Source organism: Mytilus edulis, chromosome 4, assembly GCF_963676685.1.
Source record: "Mytilus edulis chromosome 4, xbMytEdul2.2, whole genome shotgun sequence".
NCBI classification, from domain to species: Eukaryota; Metazoa; Mollusca; class Bivalvia; order Mytilida; family Mytilidae; genus Mytilus; species Mytilus edulis.
In genome coordinates, this window is record NC_092347.1 from 19429997 (window position 1) to 19453084 (window position 23088).

Sequence of the window (23088 nt, forward strand, 5' to 3'; positions counted from 1 at the left end):
ACTAGTGTAGTACAGCTCAAACAGAAAAGCCTACGGTCTAATCTATTTTAAAAACAAAACGAGAAACACGACACACCAACAAACTGCAGCCACTAAACAACAGGCTCCTGACTTAGGACAGGTGCACACAAGTGCAGCGGGTTTAAACGTTTTAGGAGGCTCCAACCTTCGCCCTAACTTGAAGTACTTAGTAGTAGCGTAATATTACAGCATAGAAAGACACTATTAAATATCAAAGCATATAGATGACCTTATAAACTAAATCACTTAAGTCACAACAATATAAACCCCTTGAACAAAGCAAAATCGACATCGTTCAGTTTCAGTAAATCACAGCTTCTTTAATGCATATCAAATTTGTTTCTGTCAGGCAAAAACATCTCATTATTAAACAACCATCTAGAATAAATATTTAACAATACTTGTTTTGTAAAATGACAATCCGCTTGTTGTTACAGGGTTCTCATTATATAGACATGAAATTAAATGGGTAAAAACGATAATTGATTTATGTTTAAAAACAAATATCTCGTCATTTTTATATGGATTTTCCTATTTTTATGTATATATATAGTTTGGTCATTCCAATCATTATGCATACTAGTATTTATAAATCCTTGACATTCGTATTTTTGTGTTTGGTCGTTCCCAGTGGAGATTAATCAAGAAAAAAGCTTCTAAATTTTTAAGTGTTTTTCATTTATGGATCAACTTAACTATGCATTATTATAAGGAATAAGAGAAATGAAAGCGTAGAAGTTGTCAATATAAAACTCAGGAAAGGTCAAATTGAGAATAGAAATGGGGAATATGTCAAGGAGACAACACCACAACAAAAGAGGTATGTTTGGCATCTTGTAAATCACAGCTTCTATAATGCATATCAAATTCGATACTATTTTCACCGCGGAAATTTGAAATGTAATAGATGTACAGAAAGACAATATTGCTAATTTATACTAGGAATTGATAATATATGTCAAAAGATTGACTCATTTATTGCTGCTCTTCATCTAATAGCAGGGTAAACAATTACATGCATCATTAAGATATATGCAGACAAATTTAAAATAAAAACTGTCATTTGATAGCAAAGGACTGAAACACGAACCCTGTCTTACATAACACACAAAGAAGTAACTCGACCATTCTTTGGATAGTTAAATTCACCATTTCACTTTATGATTGTGTCATTAGTATTAAAAATATTACTGTTGTTATAAGAATGATAACATGTATGCTTTTAGCAGTTGATCTTCATTATAATCCAGGGGCCTGGTTTTCGAAAGTATTTTACGACTAAGTTATGTTTTATTTCTTTTATTTCTATAACTTTTAAAAGTATTTCTCTTTTTTAAAAGCAATATTTCAGCTTATTAACTAAGTCCTTTATTATATTAATTAAAAATGAATATACTAAAAAAAAAAGTAAATAGAAATAAAACAGTAAAATATACTTACGAATAAGATATAATTCAGCCGAAGTAAAATTATCCTCTTGTAACAATAAATGTAATATTGGTAGATAGATAAATTATAAATGCATTGTGTATTCACTACGACTGTTTCCTTTTAGTTAATTAAGTAATAATCTTGTCCGTCATGTCATCATAAACTCTAATGTTTTTAACACATTAAAATCAATTTTGTTGTAAGAATTGATTATTTACTTTGGTCATTAGTTGGGTAACAGCTGAAAAATGATTTTCTTACGGTGATTCAAACTTTTTATACGAAGCCTCGAAACTTTTCATATGAACTGAAAATAACTAATCATTGCTCAATAAATAAACAACATATTTAAACTGACAAATAGGATAGGAAAATATCCTATATGATAACAGTTTCATTTCAAGCTATGGAAAACATGTATTGTAAATAACGGACAATTTTATTTTTTTCGCAATTCAGCTGCAGTGATGATTGCTGCTATTGGGTTAATGTAACGTACATATTTTATACTTGTAGGTACTCTATTCATATGGTAATTGCTATTACATATTGCTATTGTACACCAACAGATGAGATGTTAAAAACGCTGAAAACATTTAACTTTCCTGATTAAAAAAATGAATACCACTTGATCTGGGGTTGGCTTCCTCCCATTGCACAGAAAGGAAAATGTTTTTTTTCTGCTGTTAACTTTTGTAGTCCTGTCATTGTTTTTCTTGTTTTTGTTTGTTTGTTTGTTTGTAAGATATAAACGTACATGTACATAACATATTTCATGACACTATTAAAGTGTTTCAGGAGTTTAAAACGACAAGAATTTAAAGTTCCTAATTTTATACAATAGTAACACTTGAAGAAAACGGTTACCATAGTATTTACTTCACAGCTATTATAATCTAAATGTTTCTCAATGTTGCTTGCTGTAGTATGTTGTCGATACTAATATTTTGGTATTGCAAAATTTAAAGTGTTCCTTCTTATAGATCATATTAATATCTTATCACTGTCTCATGTAAGGGAAAGGTTGAGCAGTTACAAACATGTTTAACCCCGTCACATTCTGTGTGTGCCTATATCAAATCATCAGCTAGTAGTTCATAGTTAGCCGTTTGTTGCATCGTACTTATTTTTCGTTCATTGTTTTGTTCATGCATCCGACCTTTAGTTTGCTTCCGTAATGACGATAATTTTTATTGATTGACATGCGGCATGGTATAGTACTATTTGCTCATTGTTGAAAGCTTTACTGTGACCTATAGTTGCTATAATCTCCGTCATTTGGCCTTTGATGAACATTTGTCTCATTGGCAATCATACCACATCACTTTAACTTATACACTAACAAACATTTGCATTTAATAACTTTATTACTTCATTCCTATACTGCCACCACTTTTTATGATCTAATGCCCGTATAGGCTGTGATTTGTTAAAATATGACACCCTGCACCTGTGTTATTTAATGCACAGATGTAACGCTAGTGCTCGTCAACTAACAAAGAGTTCTACTCAACAGGAACTAGTAGCCGTCCTCAACTTGCGATTGCATTTGAGATTTCGATTTAAGTACCCTGTAACTCTAATATGAAGATATAAGCATTCTTCCTGATCTTATTTTTTTTTTTTTTTTTTTGTAAATGCCTTTTGGGATTTGATATCTTGATCTCAACTTCATTTCAAATAAATCATGATATTAAGGTGTGTTTTGTATTTGAAGCTTCATAATATCCAACGTCATCAACTATATACACGGCACCATAACACGAGTGCTTTACATACCTAACAATTTTTGTCAACAAATGACTAAGCTGTCATCCAGTTTTAACAGATCTGAAGACAACTGACTTATAAACCTTTTTTCTTTGACAACAATCCCTTATTCCAAATACACAAACTTACTAATAACACATAGTTGAATCATTGCTTGATTTAATTGCTGTTGAGAGGGTTCAAGCTTGTGACATCCATCAGAAGGAAACTCGTAGTTATCGTGGCCAATATATCAATATCGACAGGCATAAAAAGACAGATTGTCAAAGGGAAGGATCTTATTTTCTATGAAATGTGAGGTCTTTAAGTGCTTTATTATTGAAAAAAGTAAGAACAAAAAGTTTCTGATACAATCTAATTAGCTGTGTCATTAAGAATGTTGATTTGTTTGTGATTCCGTTAAGATTGGCGTAAAGTATTTTTCATGTTCAGAACAATCCCTGCAAAACTTTCAAGTACACGTCTGTCAGGAAATCTTTGAAACATAGTTACTCACTGTGTACCATGTAAATCTCAGACTATCTACTGCAGAGATTTAAAAAAGTTAATTAAATTTTAAAGACGTCCATGTATAAAGAGCTTTACGATGGATTTCAAGTATTGAAATGAAAGCCACGCATCGCATTTATCTCTTTCAACACGTCTGTCTTATACATGTTATATGCACTCTTCAAAAACAAAATATTGGCTATTGACCAGAGTCTAAGTTATACTCAACGGAACTTTCTTCTTTGAGTGCTCATTTAAAAGTTTTCATTATAATAAATAATTATTATTTTTATGGAAATTAGATAGTTTTATTAAATAATTCATTTCCAAAATATCTAATTATATGATTGATTCAGGGTGGGTTTTTTTTGCAAATTTTGAAATAAGATTAATGTTGGAGTGATATTTTTTTTGACACTCAATATAAGTATTAAAAATGTTTGTTTAATGCATATCTATGACTATCAACTAAAATGAATAGAGTGATTGACTGTTTACTAACATCGGGTTCCATTTTTCGAGAAGTAGAAATATTATAACAGATTTAGGAGAGCTGTTGCCCCTCACAAGGTATTCATACAAAAGAAAATGTTTTTGTAAAAAAAAAAGAAAACAGTGCTTTTGCAGTTAAAAGTTTGACGATTTCTGACCTTGGCATTTGACATCTAAAACCCAACAGTTACTTTTATAAATTATATTTTAGAGACGGATATGGAAAATAGTCACTTGTTTGATGCCTACATCCGTCAGGGAACACACACTGTCATGTGAATAAAACGAGATCGAGATTTGAATTGCATTCTATCTAGACAATTCGATGAACATGGTAGCCTTCGAATGTTGTCTGCTCTTTGGTGACCTTGCTGTCTCTGGCATGTTCCCCATTTCCATTCTCTATTTTATGACCGATAAACATTTACACATTTTTTTTAAAGGTCATTATGAGAAAAATGACAAAATATTCAAAACCGTATTCAATCTCTTTATAAATAGATATGATGTGTCTTTCATTGTAAAAACTCTCTTTGCAGTATATTCTTTTATATGTAAAAATAGAAAAAAAGCTAGAAAATTTAAGACATGAAGACCTCCCGGACTTGAGCTAGGTGGAAAAGCAATATGAATTTATATAATTCAAATGTGTATCAAACATTGATTACAAGCCATTAAGACGAATGTCGGTTATCGGTCTTTACCCATTTGATTGATATGTTATAATATACTTCTTCAATAACTTTCTTATTGAATTGTATCAAACCTTTTGAACTTATTTACCAACTATCCTTTATTTGTGTCATATCTGCTTATAAAAGACATGGAAGCTAATTTAGCAAGTAAGACGTTAATGCTTCAAATCGTCAATTTGATAATGAACGCATCGGTTTCTTTTCAACCTGTGATCACTTCAGTGGTCGTATGTAGTTATGAAAGGTTTGAAATATTTCGCCAATGTTTCGTTATAACGCAAATGTTTGCGTTAAACATAGGAATAAATTTAGAAAAAAATGTGAGGCGTTAACTAATACGCTTCCGTATAAATGTTCATGACGTAAAGCGTATTTTTTCTCTTACAATGTTTCGTGAAATTGATCGCAATGAATTTATTGTCTCCTTTGAAATAATTGTTTAGAGCAATACAACCCTTTCGTGTTTTTTGTCCATAATTTAGAAATGAAATTCCAAAGTGCTTTACTTTCTTTATTTTATATCACTGCAGAATGAAACTGTTGCCTCTTATTGAATTAAATCTGCTTTGGTTGAAAAAGTGTGCAATTTTTTTTTAAATATATAGATTGACGAATTCCTTTCGGTCCAGCGGCAAATAGTTCGTGGATTTACCAGTGGAGTAGCAGATAATGTAAACATGTGTTGCTATTAATTACTATTTATCAATTCACTAACGATTGGTAAAATCAAAGGATTTAAAATGGCTATGAAGTCAAAAAATGCATAACAATAAAATATAATAAATAGTTATCAAATCCTATTTAACAGATGTGCAAATTTTCTTCTTTTCTTCTTGGACTCCAAAGTCGACTAATGCACTGACAAGAGCAACAACTAAAACGCATAATCTATTTATCAGCATAGTTAGGATGTTAATATTGTTTTAAACTTGTGGAAAATATTTCATTTTTAACGATAAACTAGAGGGTTTTCGCTAAAAAAAATCGACAAATAAAAATCGGAGAATTAACTTAGTTTTCATTGTGTGCTCTGTATAAAGTGAATTGAAAACAGATAATAAGACATTTTCCATATTTTTTCGTTTGGGGATTAATCGCTTTTTTATTCGGCTGTTTAAAATGATAATTATTCTAAGAGTGAAGCATTATTTTATCAATTTGAACATATTAAAAGAATCACCCATTGCCAATGGAGTTGTTCTTCTATCGTTTATAGTTCGTTGTAGATAACTTGTCGCCACAAAGTTTTTTTAATGGCAGTTATGTTATAACAATAAAAAAAAGATTAGAAAATAAAGCGATATGACTGTGAAATGACTGTGAAATGTTTAAACGGCGGAATAAAATAATATTTTTTCAGACTACAGCCTCAGTTCAAATAAACAATGAGTACATATTGATAAGAACACGTTCGTCTTTTTAACAACAACAATATAAAAAATACATGCCTTGTTTTCTTACTGGATTTATAAGATTTGAACATCGGTTAGCTCTAAGTCTATCATCCTAATTATCTTTATTTGTTTATCTCTTTTAAACACACATTAATTACGCAACCTGTTTATAGCAGAATAGGCTTAAAATATCTTCCACATATGTATCACATGTGTTCACAAATGAAATGCGCAGTGAGTCGGTAATGATAACAATAATTCTTCAATTCTGATATATTTTAGATAACCATTATAATGATATATCAAGTACTATTTTTATGGTCGCATTTTTTTCCCAACCCTTCTAGAAATAAAAATTGTACGGAATTTCAAAATGTTACTTATATTTAGCTGTAGTTTCTCTATTATCATTGTAAACAAAATTAACAAGCTAGTAGAAATGCATAATACAAAGCCTAGCTTAAAAGACTGCCAAATTGTATAAAACTGTATGATAGTATATTTCTATTAATAAATGCAAATTTGTACACAGACTATTGGACCAAAATCATATTTACAGAGGTCTTTTTAAGATAGGTGATCTTAAATACAGGTTAAATCTATATAAAATGCAGTTATATAAACTGAGGTACCTCAAAACTGTTGGTTTTATAACACAGAAATTTTCCTCATACAAGTGATTTCTTCAGCAAGTTTGAATGTATTTTAACTTCAACCTCCAGTTGTAAATGAAAATATTGGTTCTTTTGAAGTATCTGTATCTCGAAGTTTGGTCGAATGATACATTTATTTCTAAATATAAGTACATTTCGGTTTTTTTCCCGTGTGAAAAGTGAAAAGATTAAGATTTAATAAACACTGTCTTCTATCCATCGTTAGAATATTGAAAAAAGGAGATAAATGGTCTTTCAATTAGTTTTTTATTCAGAAATTTCTCCAGGGATGTTACATCCAAAAGTGTCTGGTAAAATTCAATGACGCATCCTGTCTGGAGGCCCTGAGCAGATAAGCTTAAATAATACCATATATCCTACGACCTCTGATAAAAGAAGCAGCAACCGAGTGGTAATGTATCTAATCTTTTTTGAAGGCCTTCGGGTGTCCTACTAGTTTATTACTACAACAATTGAAGTACAATTTAAGTACCTCTGTTTAAAATTATTCAATACGATAACCAAGTATCCAGTATTATTTTTGGATTCTTTTCTTACACATACAGATTGACTTTTATAGCTTGAGGATAAACATCTATGTCATGGTTATTTATGACACTTCTAATGTTAACTGCACTTTGAAAATCTTTAGGTATACTCTGAACTATAATTGTTGGCGCTTACAGCAACTCACGAATAGATGGACTGTTGTTATTATGTCCCTGTTTGATAATTATTAAATTCTTATTCTTAAATTGCTTTTTGCGTACATGTGCTCATTTAAAGACAAGGAGATGTGGTAAGGTTTCAATTGAGACAGGTGTCCACCAAATATATGTTTACTACATGCATACGACAGTATTGTCTGTTTTTGAATTTGTTTTGTTGTGGTTTTTATGTCTGTTCTGCCTATATTGTTTATAGTTGCACAGTAGACAAGTATATGCTAGTTTTCTATTGTTTGTTTGCTCGATCCTACATTATGTTATTAATTTTCGACATTTCGACTACACATCTTACATAGTCGATTTGTTACTCTTTTGCTATAGATCTGTATTCATTATTCGCCTCATGATCAAAGGGGAGGTAATTCGCTGTCTGGTTTTGCAATTATCTTATGTAAGACAATTTCTAACGGTAAAAACAACGACGGTTAATGTAGACGTACGTAGAAAAATGTAAACAGTTGGGGTGCTAGTCAATACAATAAGCGAGAAGTTCAGTCACAATGTTTATGCTATCAGTTTGTTCAGTGTTGGTATGTTACTTACCACAGTTAATGAGAAATGTTTAATTAGTTTAACACTTATTAGGAAAATAAATAAATAGATAATTGAAATATCTTCACCAGTGACGAACAGATATAAACATACAACTATAAAAATAGAAATCGTGACGAAAGAAAAATTACATTCGATATTTTAAAGAAGTGATGGGTATGAAAACAAATGACAAATTACCTTCAACTGCAATGTTATGCACTGAATAACATTTGGATGTTAATGGATATGGGTGAAAATGCTTTCTGTTCATATATCACCATCTTTAATATTCAAATGTATTACTAACATGGTTTTGTCAATTTTCGGCATTTACACCCGATAGTGACATGATTTTATTTTAACAAAAATTGCACATGTTTGCTTTATGTACAGAAATCAGACTGCCAATCATGTTTCCAACTTTTCCACCGCGGTTTATTGATATTACAACATTTTGTTTATAATCATTTCATATCTGTTTGCCATGCTTTTATTTGTTACATTCGTTTTATACGTAAACTACAATAAAATTAATAGACGACCAAAATGAATTTCATTTCGAAATAGTATTTTTTTTAAATTAAAATAGCAATCATTATAAGTATATGAATACCTCCCTCAAAATGCAGATTTCATGCTTCCTTCGGATAATTATATGTCTATTTTTTTTTACAGTTTTCAAAATGTTTATATTTGAAAATAAAGTTCTTCAGAGAGTATGGTTAATTATTGAAGTTGGTCAATGTTGACTATTCGTTTGAGAAATGACCATGGCAAATCATTAAAATAAAAACATTACCGAAACAACAAAAAAGAGCTGTAAACAATAAATTCACAGTATTACCTGGATGAGGCTGAAATGTAATGCTATCACCTCATATGTACCAACCTTGGTAATGAAAACCTGTTTAGGTTCAACTGAAACTGTAACAATGTTATTTTTACATCAACAGATTGTTAAAGTCTTCTGGGTATATTTATTCTATATTCTGATATCAATATGAATATAGCACATGTCAAGAAATTTCTCAGAGGTTAACTTATCAATTTGTAGAAACATCTCTTTCTATAAAGAATATGCAATATCTGAAGGATCAATCTTCATTTTCACACGTAAGAACCTACAATAAAGTGAAGATAGAGAGTGTCCCGTTCGAGGTCCCGTAATAGACTAGGTTTGATATAAAGCGTCTTATTAAGGGCTAAAGGATACTCAAGTAGCGTCTCGTAATAGTTTAACCATTTTTTTTGGGGTCATCTTGTTATAGACGAACAAGGTTACTTAAATAACATCTTTGAAACTCTTTAAAATGTATTCAAGTCATCTCTATCTATATATATCGAAACATTATACATAAGGCATTATAGTATTCGTGATTATAATTCTAAAGTGTATTTGCCTGTCCCAAGTCAGGAGCCTGTAATTCAGTGGTTGTCGTTTGTTTATGTGTTACATATTTGATTTTCGTTCATTTTTTTTTTTTTCATTTTTTTTTTACATAAATAAGGCCGTTAGTTTTCTCGTTTGAATTGTTTTACATTGTCTTATCGGGGCCTTTAATAGCTGACTATGCGGTATGGGCTTTGCTCACTGTTGAAGGCCGTACGGTGACCTATAGTTATTAATGTCTGTGTCATTTTGGTCTTTTGTGGATATTTGTCTCATTGGCAATTATACCATATCTTCTTTTTTATATTGACACCTAGTGAATATATTCCTCATTTTCTTCATCTATGTTATATTAAAATTGCAGAAAATACCGTAAAACATACAACATATAAAAGGGTAATAGCTTGACATGTGAATCCTTGTCAACCATTGAAGTTTATGTATATGTTGACTTCTAGCATGGTTTCATAATATTGTTTAGTCGTTCATCCCGTGTGTCCTGTTATTTATATCAACGGCTTCACACAGCTAAACAAAGTCATATACTGTGAGGTTAAATATCTATATCAAATTCTATATTTTTTCATAATTTCAAAAATATGTCTTTCTTCTTTTGAAATTTAGGTTTAAACCATTAAACATTGATCCTATTAATAACATATAAGTTGAAGTATGGGGTAACGTTATAACTAGACACAAAGCTTACCAACACCATTTCAACAATAGAGGTTTGAAATTCCTTATTGCAAATTTAAAAGATGTGTGTTTCATATTACATTTATTGACTAATGCGTAATCTATATCTTAGTGTGCTTTTTGTTTAAATGTGTTTCTTAACTGTAAACTCCTCCCAGCGCTTTTGAAGTTTTTATAACTGTTTTAAATGGTGTTAAAAAATTACCATATAGAACCATACGAATGGTGATGCATCATCTTATGTCGATAATATTATCGCCACATTTATCAGTTATGAATTGATTGTCTACAAATGCTGGATTGTTTTACCAGAAAATATTCAGGTTAATCGGAATAAATTCCATACGTTGACAATCGCCGCAGCTATTGCTGTTTCTTTTAATCGAGTCGTAATGAAACGGTTCGACTATAACTTTAAAATTTCTCAAATGATATTATTTTTTTTCAATACGAAAAGAATTAATTATCCATATTGGACACCGAACTTGGCATATAATATATTTAAATTGAAATTTCAATCGAAAGTTGCATCGTCAATTCAAAAGAACAAATATAGCATAGTAAATGTCAAAAACTAAAATCACAAAAATACTGAACTCCGAGGAAAATTCAAATTCGAAAGACCATTATCAAAAGGCAAGTTCAAAAGCTCAAACACATCAAACTAAAAAAAAATGATGTTTTTTTATATCCAATGACTTGTTTTGGTTCAAACAAGGTGATGGACCACTAACAGATGAGTTTTCCTATGGAGGAGATAAAAAGTATAAGGCTAAACAAAATCATGGATACGCGAACAAAAATACGAAACTACTACTTACTTCGCCCCATATTTCTCTGTTTACTTTAATGGCCTTATCATGAACATATATATTTTATAAAGATTAGTTTATAAAACGATCTACTTTTAAAATTCTTAATTCGATTAACTTCAATAACTTGTGACATTTATCTTGTGGTTACATTTGTTAAGTCCTTAATTCAACACACCTATATATTAGTATCAGAGTTATGAGACCCAGCAGTGAGACTTTGAAAATATTGAATCGCTGAATCGTTAAGATTTCTATAATCTGTTTATTTTATGACATCTGTCATTTGGAATTGAAACGTTAATCTACTTTTAAGTAAATGGTTCAATCAGATTTGTGCTAATCCATTTTGCATGTCTGACCTTTAAATCTATGTTTTATGTACTTTAACTGCAGGTTTTGTGGACGTACATTTCGTAAGCAAGATTAAAGGTATCGGCAAAAAACTGCCGTGGCATACCGAACTATCACCCATTTTATTAGAAGTTCAGGGAAAAACCCAAGAAAGCAACGGCATTGAAAACACACTTAAGCACATGAACTCCAAACGATTATCATTTTATTCTATGTCAACTACTAGTATTAACATTTTGTTGTAAATTTGATTTCTATTGAAGTTTTATCAGCTCAATTTATATTTTTCCTACAGCTGCACTGAACAGGTATTAATTGTCGAAATAAGTAGTTCGTGCAATAAGATTTGTTACCGTTAATGCTATTAGCGATACGCTACTTATAGACTGATAATCCCCGAAGAAAATACCGCACCAGAAGCTTGGATACGATACCGATATTGTTTTATTCAAATTTGCTGTTAAAACATTTCGAAATAATTTTCAACAGGGCTATTTATGATCCCTAATGCATAGTTGAGATTCATTGTCCAGTTATGTGTTACTTTTGGTCCTCGTTGGTGTTATCAGTTCTTCAACGTTTGTATTAGGTTTCGGATATTCGAATATCTTTGGCATCACTGTCATAAATGTTCCGTCAGTGAATATATGGTCCACCTCATGTCAGTAAATTCAGGTGCTTGAAATCAAACAAAAGTTTTCAAATATCAAAGTCATGGATTATATCATAACTACAATATTCCAAATTAATTGTGTTTGTTTGTATCACACCGCCTCTATGTGGGCAACTTTCAAGTAAAGAGCAAAATGAATATGATTTCGCTATTGAAGCGGTCATTTGAATATCGTGTACTCATCCGTGATTTGAAAAAGAAATTTTGCTCAGAATCGCAATTGATAATTCTATGTCATATTCTTCACAAACAGAGGATATGGTTTCAAAACTATCTTCTCAAATTGGTTCTATGTATCGTTTACAATCATTAACTATACCAATAGATCGCTAAATAGTTTACTAAAATAATGTTAAATACCACTACTGAATACCGCTGTTCTGTAGAGGGAGTTCAACGATTTTTACATGCTAATGTTTACAAAACTTCATAGTGTAAAAGCACACAGTAAGGATTTTTCTTATCACAAAGCCTTTTTCAACTGATTTTTATAGTTCGTTCTTATGCTGTACTGTTATACCACTGTCCCAGGTTATGGAACCCGCAAACATGTTTAACCCGCCACATTATGTATGCATGTGCCTGTCCCAAGTCAGAAGCCTGTAATTCAGTGGGTGTCGTTTGTTTATGTGTTACATTTTTTTTTCCGTTCATTTTTTTTAAATAAATAAGGCCGTTAGTTTTCTCGTTGGAATTGTTTTACATTGTCATTTCGGGGCTTTTTATAGCTGACTATGTGGTATGGGCTTTGCTCATTGTTGAAGGCCGTACGGTGACCTATAGTTGTTAATTTCTGTGTCATTTTGGTCTCTTGTGGATAGTTATCTCATTGGCAATCATACCACATCTTCTTTTTTATATGACAGTTATTTCGGAAACTTAAGATGGTTACATATCCATCGTGTGATAGAATATCGAAAGTGCATTCTAATGGTAGATATTTTTTTAAAGAACAATGCATCATCATCTTGATATATTATACTGATTTACCAAGTTTACATTAAAATTAGACGAATACATTTTTCCATGTGAGAATAATAGTATTATCTTTACCATCATTCCCCCCCCCCAAAAAAATGAAATACCCTTAGAATAAATAAAAAGGGAATAACAGAAGAATACGCCAGTAAAATATTGATATATGTTCACTGACTTTAGATAATATAAATTTGTATACTGTACATCTTATTGAAATACATACTTTTTGACATTCTTAGTTGCTTATGAAAAAACAAAGCATAAAAAGAGCGCATCAATATACGGACAAATAGTAGAAACTTAACTCAACAAGTTGTTTTCGACGTTTTCGTTAAACTTCTTTTAAAAAAAATCAAAATATGTACTTTACCTCTTAATACTGCAAGTAATGTTTTCCAAAAACGATCAGCATAAACAGTTCATTAGCCAGACGATCATTGTACTATACATTATACAACGTTAATAACTACTATTTATCGAGGTTAATCTACTTAATGTCAATAATGACTTATAAAACAATAAACATTTAATCGCAGTTTTATTCGGTGCATATTGCACAAAAGGTTAAAAATTATATTAGATATGCATCTTAACTGCATGTTTATAAACATTAATTACTCAATTGCACACCACGTATACAAAAGAATTAATTAAAAGGTTATATTATCAAGAAGATCAAAGATATCGAACAGGAACCGTCTTGTTTTGATGTCACCAAATCAATGTTTTTGTCCTGCATACCTGTCTATCAACCGCCATGAATTAGTCCCATCGCAGACTGGCAGGTAAACTTTTGACCAGAACAACACAGATCACAAGTCAGACAGTACAACTAGTACGATTTAAACAAAAACATGTGTCCCCAAAAATAGAAAATTTGTATACAATATAGTTTAAAAAATTGTGGTCTAAAGATTTCATATCTTTGTTCAATTACCATTTATAATTTTGAATTTTCCTTGGAGTTCGGTATTTTTGTTATTTAAAATTTTATAAACTACACCTATGTTGGTTTTTGTTTTGGTTAAACATTGTGTAAAAATTGTGTTGTTTTCTGCCGCTAATCAATTGGCCTTTGATAAGAAAAGAGGGAAGATTGGATAAGGACAGAGATTTAGTCTTACGTCAGGTCCGTAATAAATCTCCCAAATAATTGTTTCAAAAATTACTTCACCATGTAGAGACTATTTTTTGCATCATATTAAACAGCTATATTCCAATTGGATGCAGCTGCGTGTTTTCAACAGTTGTTTGTCCTTTGTAATATAATACATATATAAGAACATTCACTTTGTCAGTTAAACAAAAGATCCAATAAACATCAATTATACAAAATGATTGATGGTATTATGTTCTCTGCTGTAACAATTAAAATCTTATTGAATGTTTTGATTGCTTCACCTGTTCTATGATAAAAATCCGAATGTCAGCAATATGTTACTTAAAGAATTCTGAATGTCACTTGTTTATCAAAGTTCTATTAATGATGCCAGTTGTTGGAAGTTATCATTCAAAATTGAAGTTTTTGTGAAATTAAGAGAAATTTAAACAAAGGCTTTTCCACATTTATAAGATATAACCACAATGTGATTTAGCTATATAACTGATAAAATAAAAATGCAATAAATAAAGGGTGATAGCGAAAGTTATGGCAAGGTGGTTGTTTTCTGAAGTACAACAAAACAATCAGAGAGGCACCTTGCAATTTTGAACAATTTCATGTATTGTTGTCGTGAAGTTCAGCTTGTTTTCATTTTTTTTTTCTGTTTATTTTTTTTTAAATTATGACAGTTATTATCCATACGTTTGATGCATTTAAATATTTCATTTTGCCATTTGATTAAGGATTTACCGTTTTGAATTTCCTTCTGATTTTGTTTTTTTGTTTTTTTGTTATTTGATTTTTTAGTATACCTCTCACATTTAAAATACGTCAATCACCGACTCATTTTAACTATATGCTGTATAATTCCTATTTCAGACAATTGTTTATAGGAATATTTCAATATAGATATTTCACATTTCAAGATCTGTATAAGCACGGAGCAGAATTATTTAAAATAAAAGAGCGACATAATTCTAAAAGGCTGTTACGGTATTGAAATATTCGTGTTTGCTCTTTATGTTTTTTTATTCTTTCTTCTATTTTGAAGAGGCTCGCGTTGCCAAATCTTTGTTTGACGTTGTTGGTGGGGTTTGAGTTACTCAATCTGAAATTTTCTGTGTAAAGATTTTTCAAATGGTTGTTTGACCCTAATAGTCCTTTCACCAATTGACCATGATATTTTCATCAACATAAGGGTTTTGACTGGCTTTCTTTTCAAAGTTTGCAAAAATATCAAACCAAACTATCGAAGTGGGTACTAGTATATAAGATTTGAATTAAATCGATATAACAGGGGATTTTATTTCAAAAAGACATATGTATATCAATGTTCTCCATCTTAGTCAGATGATAAAACTAATTTATTTGGCTTGACATATGCAGTGCTTAACTGGTTATTTTAGGTTTGTGTGTCTCAATATAAATAAGATTAAATCACAGAATACGAAGTGGTTTAAATAATACCTTTGATCACGCTTTAAATACATAATTTATTATATAAATGTGTGTTTCCCTTAACAAAAGATTCTTATGTTCTTTTGAATGTATATTTTAAAAGATAATTAAAAGCATGAAGTCTTGCAGCATACACGTTATACGGTTTACGGACAATAAACTCGAAGTTTAATTTCCATTATGGTGTTCTGTGATTTTGCTATTAAATCTTTTTAGTTGTAATTTGAAAAGTTGAAAAATATTTTAACACGTTGGTTCTATAATTATCAAAAATGATTGTTTTTCTTCAACTACTGAGCTTATTACGTGTTCTACTATATGTAGGTAATACACCAAAGTAAGTTTGCATATCCAAGTCCATGAGATAAGCTATAAATGAGCACTGCATGGTATGAACCCCATTGGAGATACAACATAAAAGCATAATATCTACAACATTATTACGAGAACATGTCCAACACTTTTACGTGAAGTATATATAAGAACATGCCTGTACCAAATCAGGAATATGACAGTTGTCATCAATTCGTTTGATATGTTTAAGCTTTTGATTTTGCCTTTAGATAAGGGAATTTCCGTTTGAATTTTCCACGGAGTTCAGTATTTTTGTGATTTAACTTTTTACTGCTGAAAAATTGTACGTTGAAAATAAAACAGAAAATCATCACGTTAGTCATTGTTTTGATATTTTATTTAAATGCCCATCTGTATTTTATAAAACATAGTCATCAAACTTATGATAAGCGTAATATGATGGTAAAACATATAAACTACATGCGTCCGAGGTGGTTTCCTGTATTTACCTGTACCCTGAACGCTTAAATCGAAAAATTGAAAGCCAATGGTTATAAGAACAACCAAACCAGTTGAATAGCTGTTAATAAAAATATGACCTTAAATATAAGCTTAATTCTTCTCCGACCAACTTTGACTGAGGGTGTTGGAACCTAAGTTTGTTTATAATTCCTTATTTCATTAATGGATAATTTTCTAATGATATGCTGAATTCATACTCTAGAGCTGATGAAATTATCGGGAACGGATTGTCCACTTACAGTATCGACTGATCTGTGAAGTATGAAAACAACTGGGAGGTTTAACCAAATGGTAATATATTGTTAGTTGTTGCGGAATTAATAAAGTTTCTAGAATCATGATTGTATATCGATGTTTATAGCCTTGAAGAGACGGGTTACCAAATGTCCAGAATTTTGGCCATATTAAAAATTAGGAATTCAGATTAGGAATGGGATAAAAGGAGATGTAACATAATGTAGAATAATATAAATACTAGATAGATAGTAAAACATAAAAAAATCTCAGATTTTACACCCCAAAAAAGAAGGTTTACAAAGGTAAATGAATTCTGCTGTGAAAATTACTGTTTTTCGAAAGAAAGAAAAACAATCGGAAGATACAAAATAGAAAATCAAAATCTGTTATTCCACAAATAAACCGACAAAACGGTATCAAAGAGAATCAAAAATCCAGAAACAAAAAACTACAAAATAATACCCTAAAACCTTAGGACTGCACAACACGAGCTCGCTAATCATACAATGATCTTTGTCGCTGTAGAAAGGCACCGTTGAAGGCCGTACGGTGACCTATAGTTGTTAGTTATGGTTTCTTGTGGAGAGCTGTCTCATTGGCAATCATTTCACATCTTTTTTTATACCAGTAAACAGATCCTGATAAATTTGGAATAATCTATATCATTGATATACCCTATGAATATCTGTGATTTATATGACAATTTTGTTGGTGTACACCTTTTTTGTGGTTGATTTGCACGGTTATCTTATTTCTTTAAAGAAATAAAAAAGACTCATCAAAGATATCTAGCTTATAATGCCTGAATGCCTGTATGGCAGTCAGGACTAAGACAGTTGTTATCCATTCGTAAGATTTCTAGCTTATAACGCCTGTATGGCTGTATGACAGTCAGGACTAGGACAGTTGTTATCCATTCGTAAGATATCTAGCTTATAATGCCTGTATAGCTGTATGACAGTCAGGACTAGGACAGTTGTTATCAAGTCAGGAATAGGACAGTTGTTATCCAGTCAGGACTAGGACAGTTGTTATCCAGTCAGGACTTGGACAGTTGTTATCCAGTCAGGACTAGGACAGTTGTTATCCATTCGTTTGATGTGCTTCTGATTTTGCTTCGGGACTTTCGGTTTAAAATTTTATTCGGAGTTTGGAATTTTCTAATTTACTTTTTTGTATGCTAGGCATGTGATAGGCAATGAAAACTGGTCAAAATTGGTTAAATCGTTCCTTCATTGTTTTCAAGGTTCGACTATTGATATGATGACATCGCTTTAATAACAAAACAACTGATCTATGTTTCCCATCCCAATATATGCACAGATTAATAATGCATGTCTGTCTTAGTTATTTGAAACATCTAAATTCGATCATACACTTACCTTTAGTAACATTACTTGAATGTATTCCATGAAAAATTCATTTTGAGAATAATCACGTTGGCAAATATATAGACAGTATAGAATCTGGTGCATACATATATGGTGTGTACTTCTATCAATTTAGTTTTAATTCAACGAACCGAATATTTATCTAGCATGTTATCAATATAAATATCTTTATTTTGTATACATATGCAATTGATTATCTCATGAAATTACCTATCAATTAATTATAGATTGATACAAAGTCATGCCTTATCTGATCGTATTTCCATTTATGTGCAACTCTGAACTATTATTTTGTGCCAAATCATCCCTCAAAGTAACCGAAACGTTTCTCATTATATTGAACACCATTAATATTGAGAAAATGTAACTGATCATGCAACCAACTGTCATTTTATAAACAGCTTTCAGTTCGTAGGCACTACGCTTTGTTTTATGGACTTTGATTTATAAGAGAAACATGTTACCATCTTGGCAGTATTTGTTGTAAATGTTGTCTTTTTACAATTATTATTTATTACACATTAATTCTATTAACTGAATATATCTATATATTATATGCTATCGTGTTGTTAAGGTTTTTACAAAGCGAGCAGATTAAGTCAAAAGCACAAACACATCAAATGAATTGATAACAGCTGGCATAATCTTAACTTGGTACAAGTCTTTTTGCGTAAAAAATGGTGTTCATAGCCAAATAAACCTCTGACGACTATGGCAGTTGCTTAAATTGTTGGTGTGTTGGTGAAAACATTAAAGGATTAAAATCAAACTTGATACATGAGACCAACGATTTTAATTCATTACATGTTATCTAAAATGAAAGTGACCAAACTCGGAGTTATCGTTTACTAATGAAAATCATAACCCAGGATTAAGCTAGCAGCCTATGATCAAGTTAAAATTATATGTTTGAGTAATCAAAGAATGATTCGGAATAATAAACTACCACAGAAACTTGGAACTACCAAATTTTTAGAGTAACAAACTGCACATCAATAAAATTGCGAATGGAAACGTCAAATGTCAAGATTTCTTAATTCTAATATTTTGAGGTTTGCCAAACTTATTGTATACATATTTTAGGTCTGAATTGATTTTTATTTGGAAAGGACTACTTTTTCTGTAAATAATTTCCGTATTTAATAGGTATTTTTTAAAAGCGTTAGGCGAAAATATGAGACAATAATGAGATTTTAATGACTCATATATTCTTTAAGGTTCATTATAACAAACGGACAAATATGGCTGTATTTACTCGTCAAAAACTACTCTGAGCACAGACTTACCTGTCCAGTTTGAAAAGTTTTAAGGACTGGCATCCACTAGATATATAAAGGTTAAATGTATTTTGTGTTCAGAAAGATATCATTTTTTTTTTTTTTGGCATTTTTTTCCTTTCTGTAGGAGTTGTAAAAATAAACAAACAGCTGAATTACTTTGATTCTGTTCACTCAGTTAAATCATATAGTTGTATAGTCTAGATATCCATGTCCATGTCAATCAAGGACACTTAATACGATACAATACAGCTTTACAACTTAGTTAATTTTTACATTTTCTGCATGAAGGAAAAAAAGGCCTTTCAAAATCTAAAAGAGATTTCATCTTTCTGAAACACAAATTGCATTTTACTTTTATATAACTATTTGATGCCAGGCATTAAACTTTTCAAACTGGACAGGTAAGTCTGTCCTGGGAGTAGCTTTTGGCATGTAAATACAGCCATATTTGTTCGTTTGTTATGATGAAGCTTAAAAAGATATGAAAAGACCAACCCATAATTAAAAGTATATAAAAATAAAAACATTTAGATTGCCCCCATCCCAGGGGATTTTCCAATTATAGCATAAGGTTGGATGGGTAAACATTCTACATTGGACATTCTTTAAATATAGACAGATATAACAGGTAACAACTAGAACTCGTAAATTAATGGGGGAACTCCTGATAGTGACAGCTTGAGTGAATAGCTATTAGATGAGGAACAAATGAAGGAAAGCTGGTAAACAAATGTCATTTTACAACGAGATGGTTAAAGGTTAAATCAAATTTACACATATTAACAAATATAAATAAAACTTTTTCTTTAGAACTTTGCCTTGGAGTTCGGTTTTTTATTTTAACTTCTTTTTTCTCAAGGAATCCAGATAATAAAGTACAATGTGATTTAAATGAATCATCATTAAATGTCCTATTATACTTGTGGAAAATACTAACAAAAGTTATAGACGCTTGTACTTTGTGCACTTAAACGAAAAGCCAGCTAAGCAATTTAAAAAATTTTGACACTTATTAGTCAATTATTGTTTGTATACTAATACCTTAAAAATATTGTATTTATGCAATTTTTAAGAGTTTGAATTGGAAATAATGGTGTTATTTGTATGCACGCTTTATAATTATATATCATTGAATGTACGCATTGATAATACAAATACGACTTTAACAATTTAAGTCAAATATTATAGATAAATGTAAAATGACTAGCCCTGGGGACGCAATTTATAGGAATACTACACCATTGCATGCATACTTTGCAGATCATATGGCTTTAATAATCATTGTCAAAATGGAAGCATATACATTTATCAATATTTGATAAATAAAAAAGTCTATTATAAAAATCTAGTAAATTCTAACATTAAACGTCATGAAAGTAAAATACAATAAGCTACAACAAAGTAAAATTATCTGCTTGCAGATTGTAACTATGTTTCATAACACAATGCGACACAAATTTAAATTGACAGAGTCATTTTTCTTGCATAGCCATAATCGGTTACTATAAAGACGTAAAACGTTTGAAAAGTCAAATACATCAATGAAAAGAAGCAAAACATACGAGCAAACTTAGTTAACTGGAGCATAATTACATGATTTTATTATTGAAAAGTCCAAAAAGTTATAACAGAAATGATGCAAGTTAGTGGTTGCTTTGCGGATAGTGAACTCGGGTACCGAGAGTTCAAAAACTGCGGTACCTATAGTAAAAGTATGTCAGTTTGTTATGAACAGATCCTTAGGCAAAGCAAAATTATCACTTCTAATAGTTCTAAGAGCGTTGAAGGATTTAGACATCGAATATTTAAGAACCATCTCTAGTAAAACATCTATTGACAAATCCGTACATGAAATTAAAGTAAGTACGCTCCCTATCAAAATATCCGAGTTTAACTAGTCTTGTCGTAAGAAAATAGAATAAACTCATCTAAGATATCAGGGTTATAGTTTTATAAATATGCGTATATACCAACATAAACAGTAATCAAAGGTACCAGGATTATAATCTAAAACGCCATCGCGCTTTTCGTCTACATAAGACTCATCAGTGACGCTAAGATCAAAATAGTTATAAAGCCAAACAAGTACAAATTTTGAAGAACATTGAGGACCCAAAATATCAAAAACTTGTGCTAAATACGACTAAGGTACTAGTAATCTATTCCTGGAATAAGAAAATCCTTAGTTTTTCGAAAAATTCAAAGTTTGGTAAACAGGAAATTTATAAAAATTACCATATAATTGATATTCATGTCAAAACATTTAAAACATATAATAAAATAAGCTTACCATTAATGTTGAATACGTCCAACCGAATTGCTGTTCGAGGTACTTATATAACCAGTATATAAGCTCAGTAAGTGAAGTTTATAATTGACACAGTACTGCGACGCCCGGGAAAACTAACTCAATTATCCTTTTCCACACTTCCATTAGCTATATAATGGAATATTTTTTCATAGCGTACTTATATACAATTCCTGCACCTGTTAAAAGATTTAAATTACCGTAAAATCAAATACGAAATATTTAGATTTTTATAGTGATCAATTCGTTGAGGTGTGAGGCACTAAGCCTAATATTCTTTCGTAGTTTATCAATGTTATTTCGGCGATTTGTATTTTTATTCCAATGACAGTTAATTAATTAAGCATGTTCGTGAAATTGTTATCGCTGCCTTATCTCTTTACAAACACACTGACCATCAAAGAAGTATATTTAAATAAAGATATCAAATCATATCTGAATCTAGTCATTTGAAATATTAACCCACGATTTATCTACTAAACATAACCAGTTTCTTTAAAATGATCAGCCCATGTAATTCGTTTTATATTCATTCGTTTACTTAACATGTTAAAGTAAACATAACAAATAGCCGACACTGCATCAAACCATGTACAACACAGACCATTGCTCACGCAGAGATTGGAATAAATATTTATAAAGAATGGAAAAATAATTACAAACGTTTATATAAAGGGTTAAATGTCTTTAGAAGTTACTATAACCTAAGTAAATCTTTAACGGTAAAATAAATTGTTTTCCCCCCTAAAGCAATAGCATTGAACGTCGGTATAAATTTGACACTTTAAATGGCATAATTTCATATTTGTTTTTCTAATTATTGTATTGTTATATCAGTTATAAAAACTATTTATTTAAAATGATTTTTATAGAATAAACTTGTACTGAAATACAGTTCAATGTAGATCTTAATACTGCGATAAAAAAAAAAAGCTGCATTCAAGATCTATAACAACTGTCTCTTGAAATACTGTTTATTTATATTCAAAATCCTAAAACTTGTTTTCAGAAAAGAATGCTATAAATAATAACTTAAAACGACGTTTTAACAGCTTCTAGAACAATGAATAATTCGAATTAACATTAGTTAAATGCAAATTTTCATACATTGAAACTGGTGACGATTAGATCAATATAGAAAACAAAAAATGTCAGTAATAATTATAGTTTAACATTTCTCAAAAACATTGATTAGTTTAGTTTAAACATATTTATTTATAGTGGATTGGGAAACAAGTTTTGCAACTTATATTAATCCCTTTCCACTTTGCGGGTGCGAGTGCTGCCTTGTAGCCTGCTCTTTTTCGAAATTTACAAGGGTGTCTTTAACGTGCAAGAGATATGGCTCTCTCTTAACACGGGTCAGCCATTTATCGTCCCCTTCCG

At 30.6% G+C, this 23088-nt stretch overlaps 1 protein-coding gene across 3 annotated transcripts in view; it reads right to left on the bottom strand.

Moving 5' to 3' along the window:
* Positions 1-22217, bottom strand: part of LOC139519148 (neuronal acetylcholine receptor subunit alpha-10-like) — a 33290-nt gene extending 11073 nt beyond the window's left edge. The window contains exon 1 of one of the 3 annotated variants that reach the window (XM_071310971.1): positions 21685-22217. The gene's annotated coding sequence lies outside the window, so the exon portion shown is untranslated. Of the gene's footprint in view, positions 1-1461; positions 1884-13480; positions 13613-21684 lie in introns of those variants that run through there. The other 2 variants (XM_071310972.1, XM_071310970.1) reach the window with 2 other exon arrangements.
* Between the last annotated feature and the right edge of the window lie 871 nt (positions 22218-23088).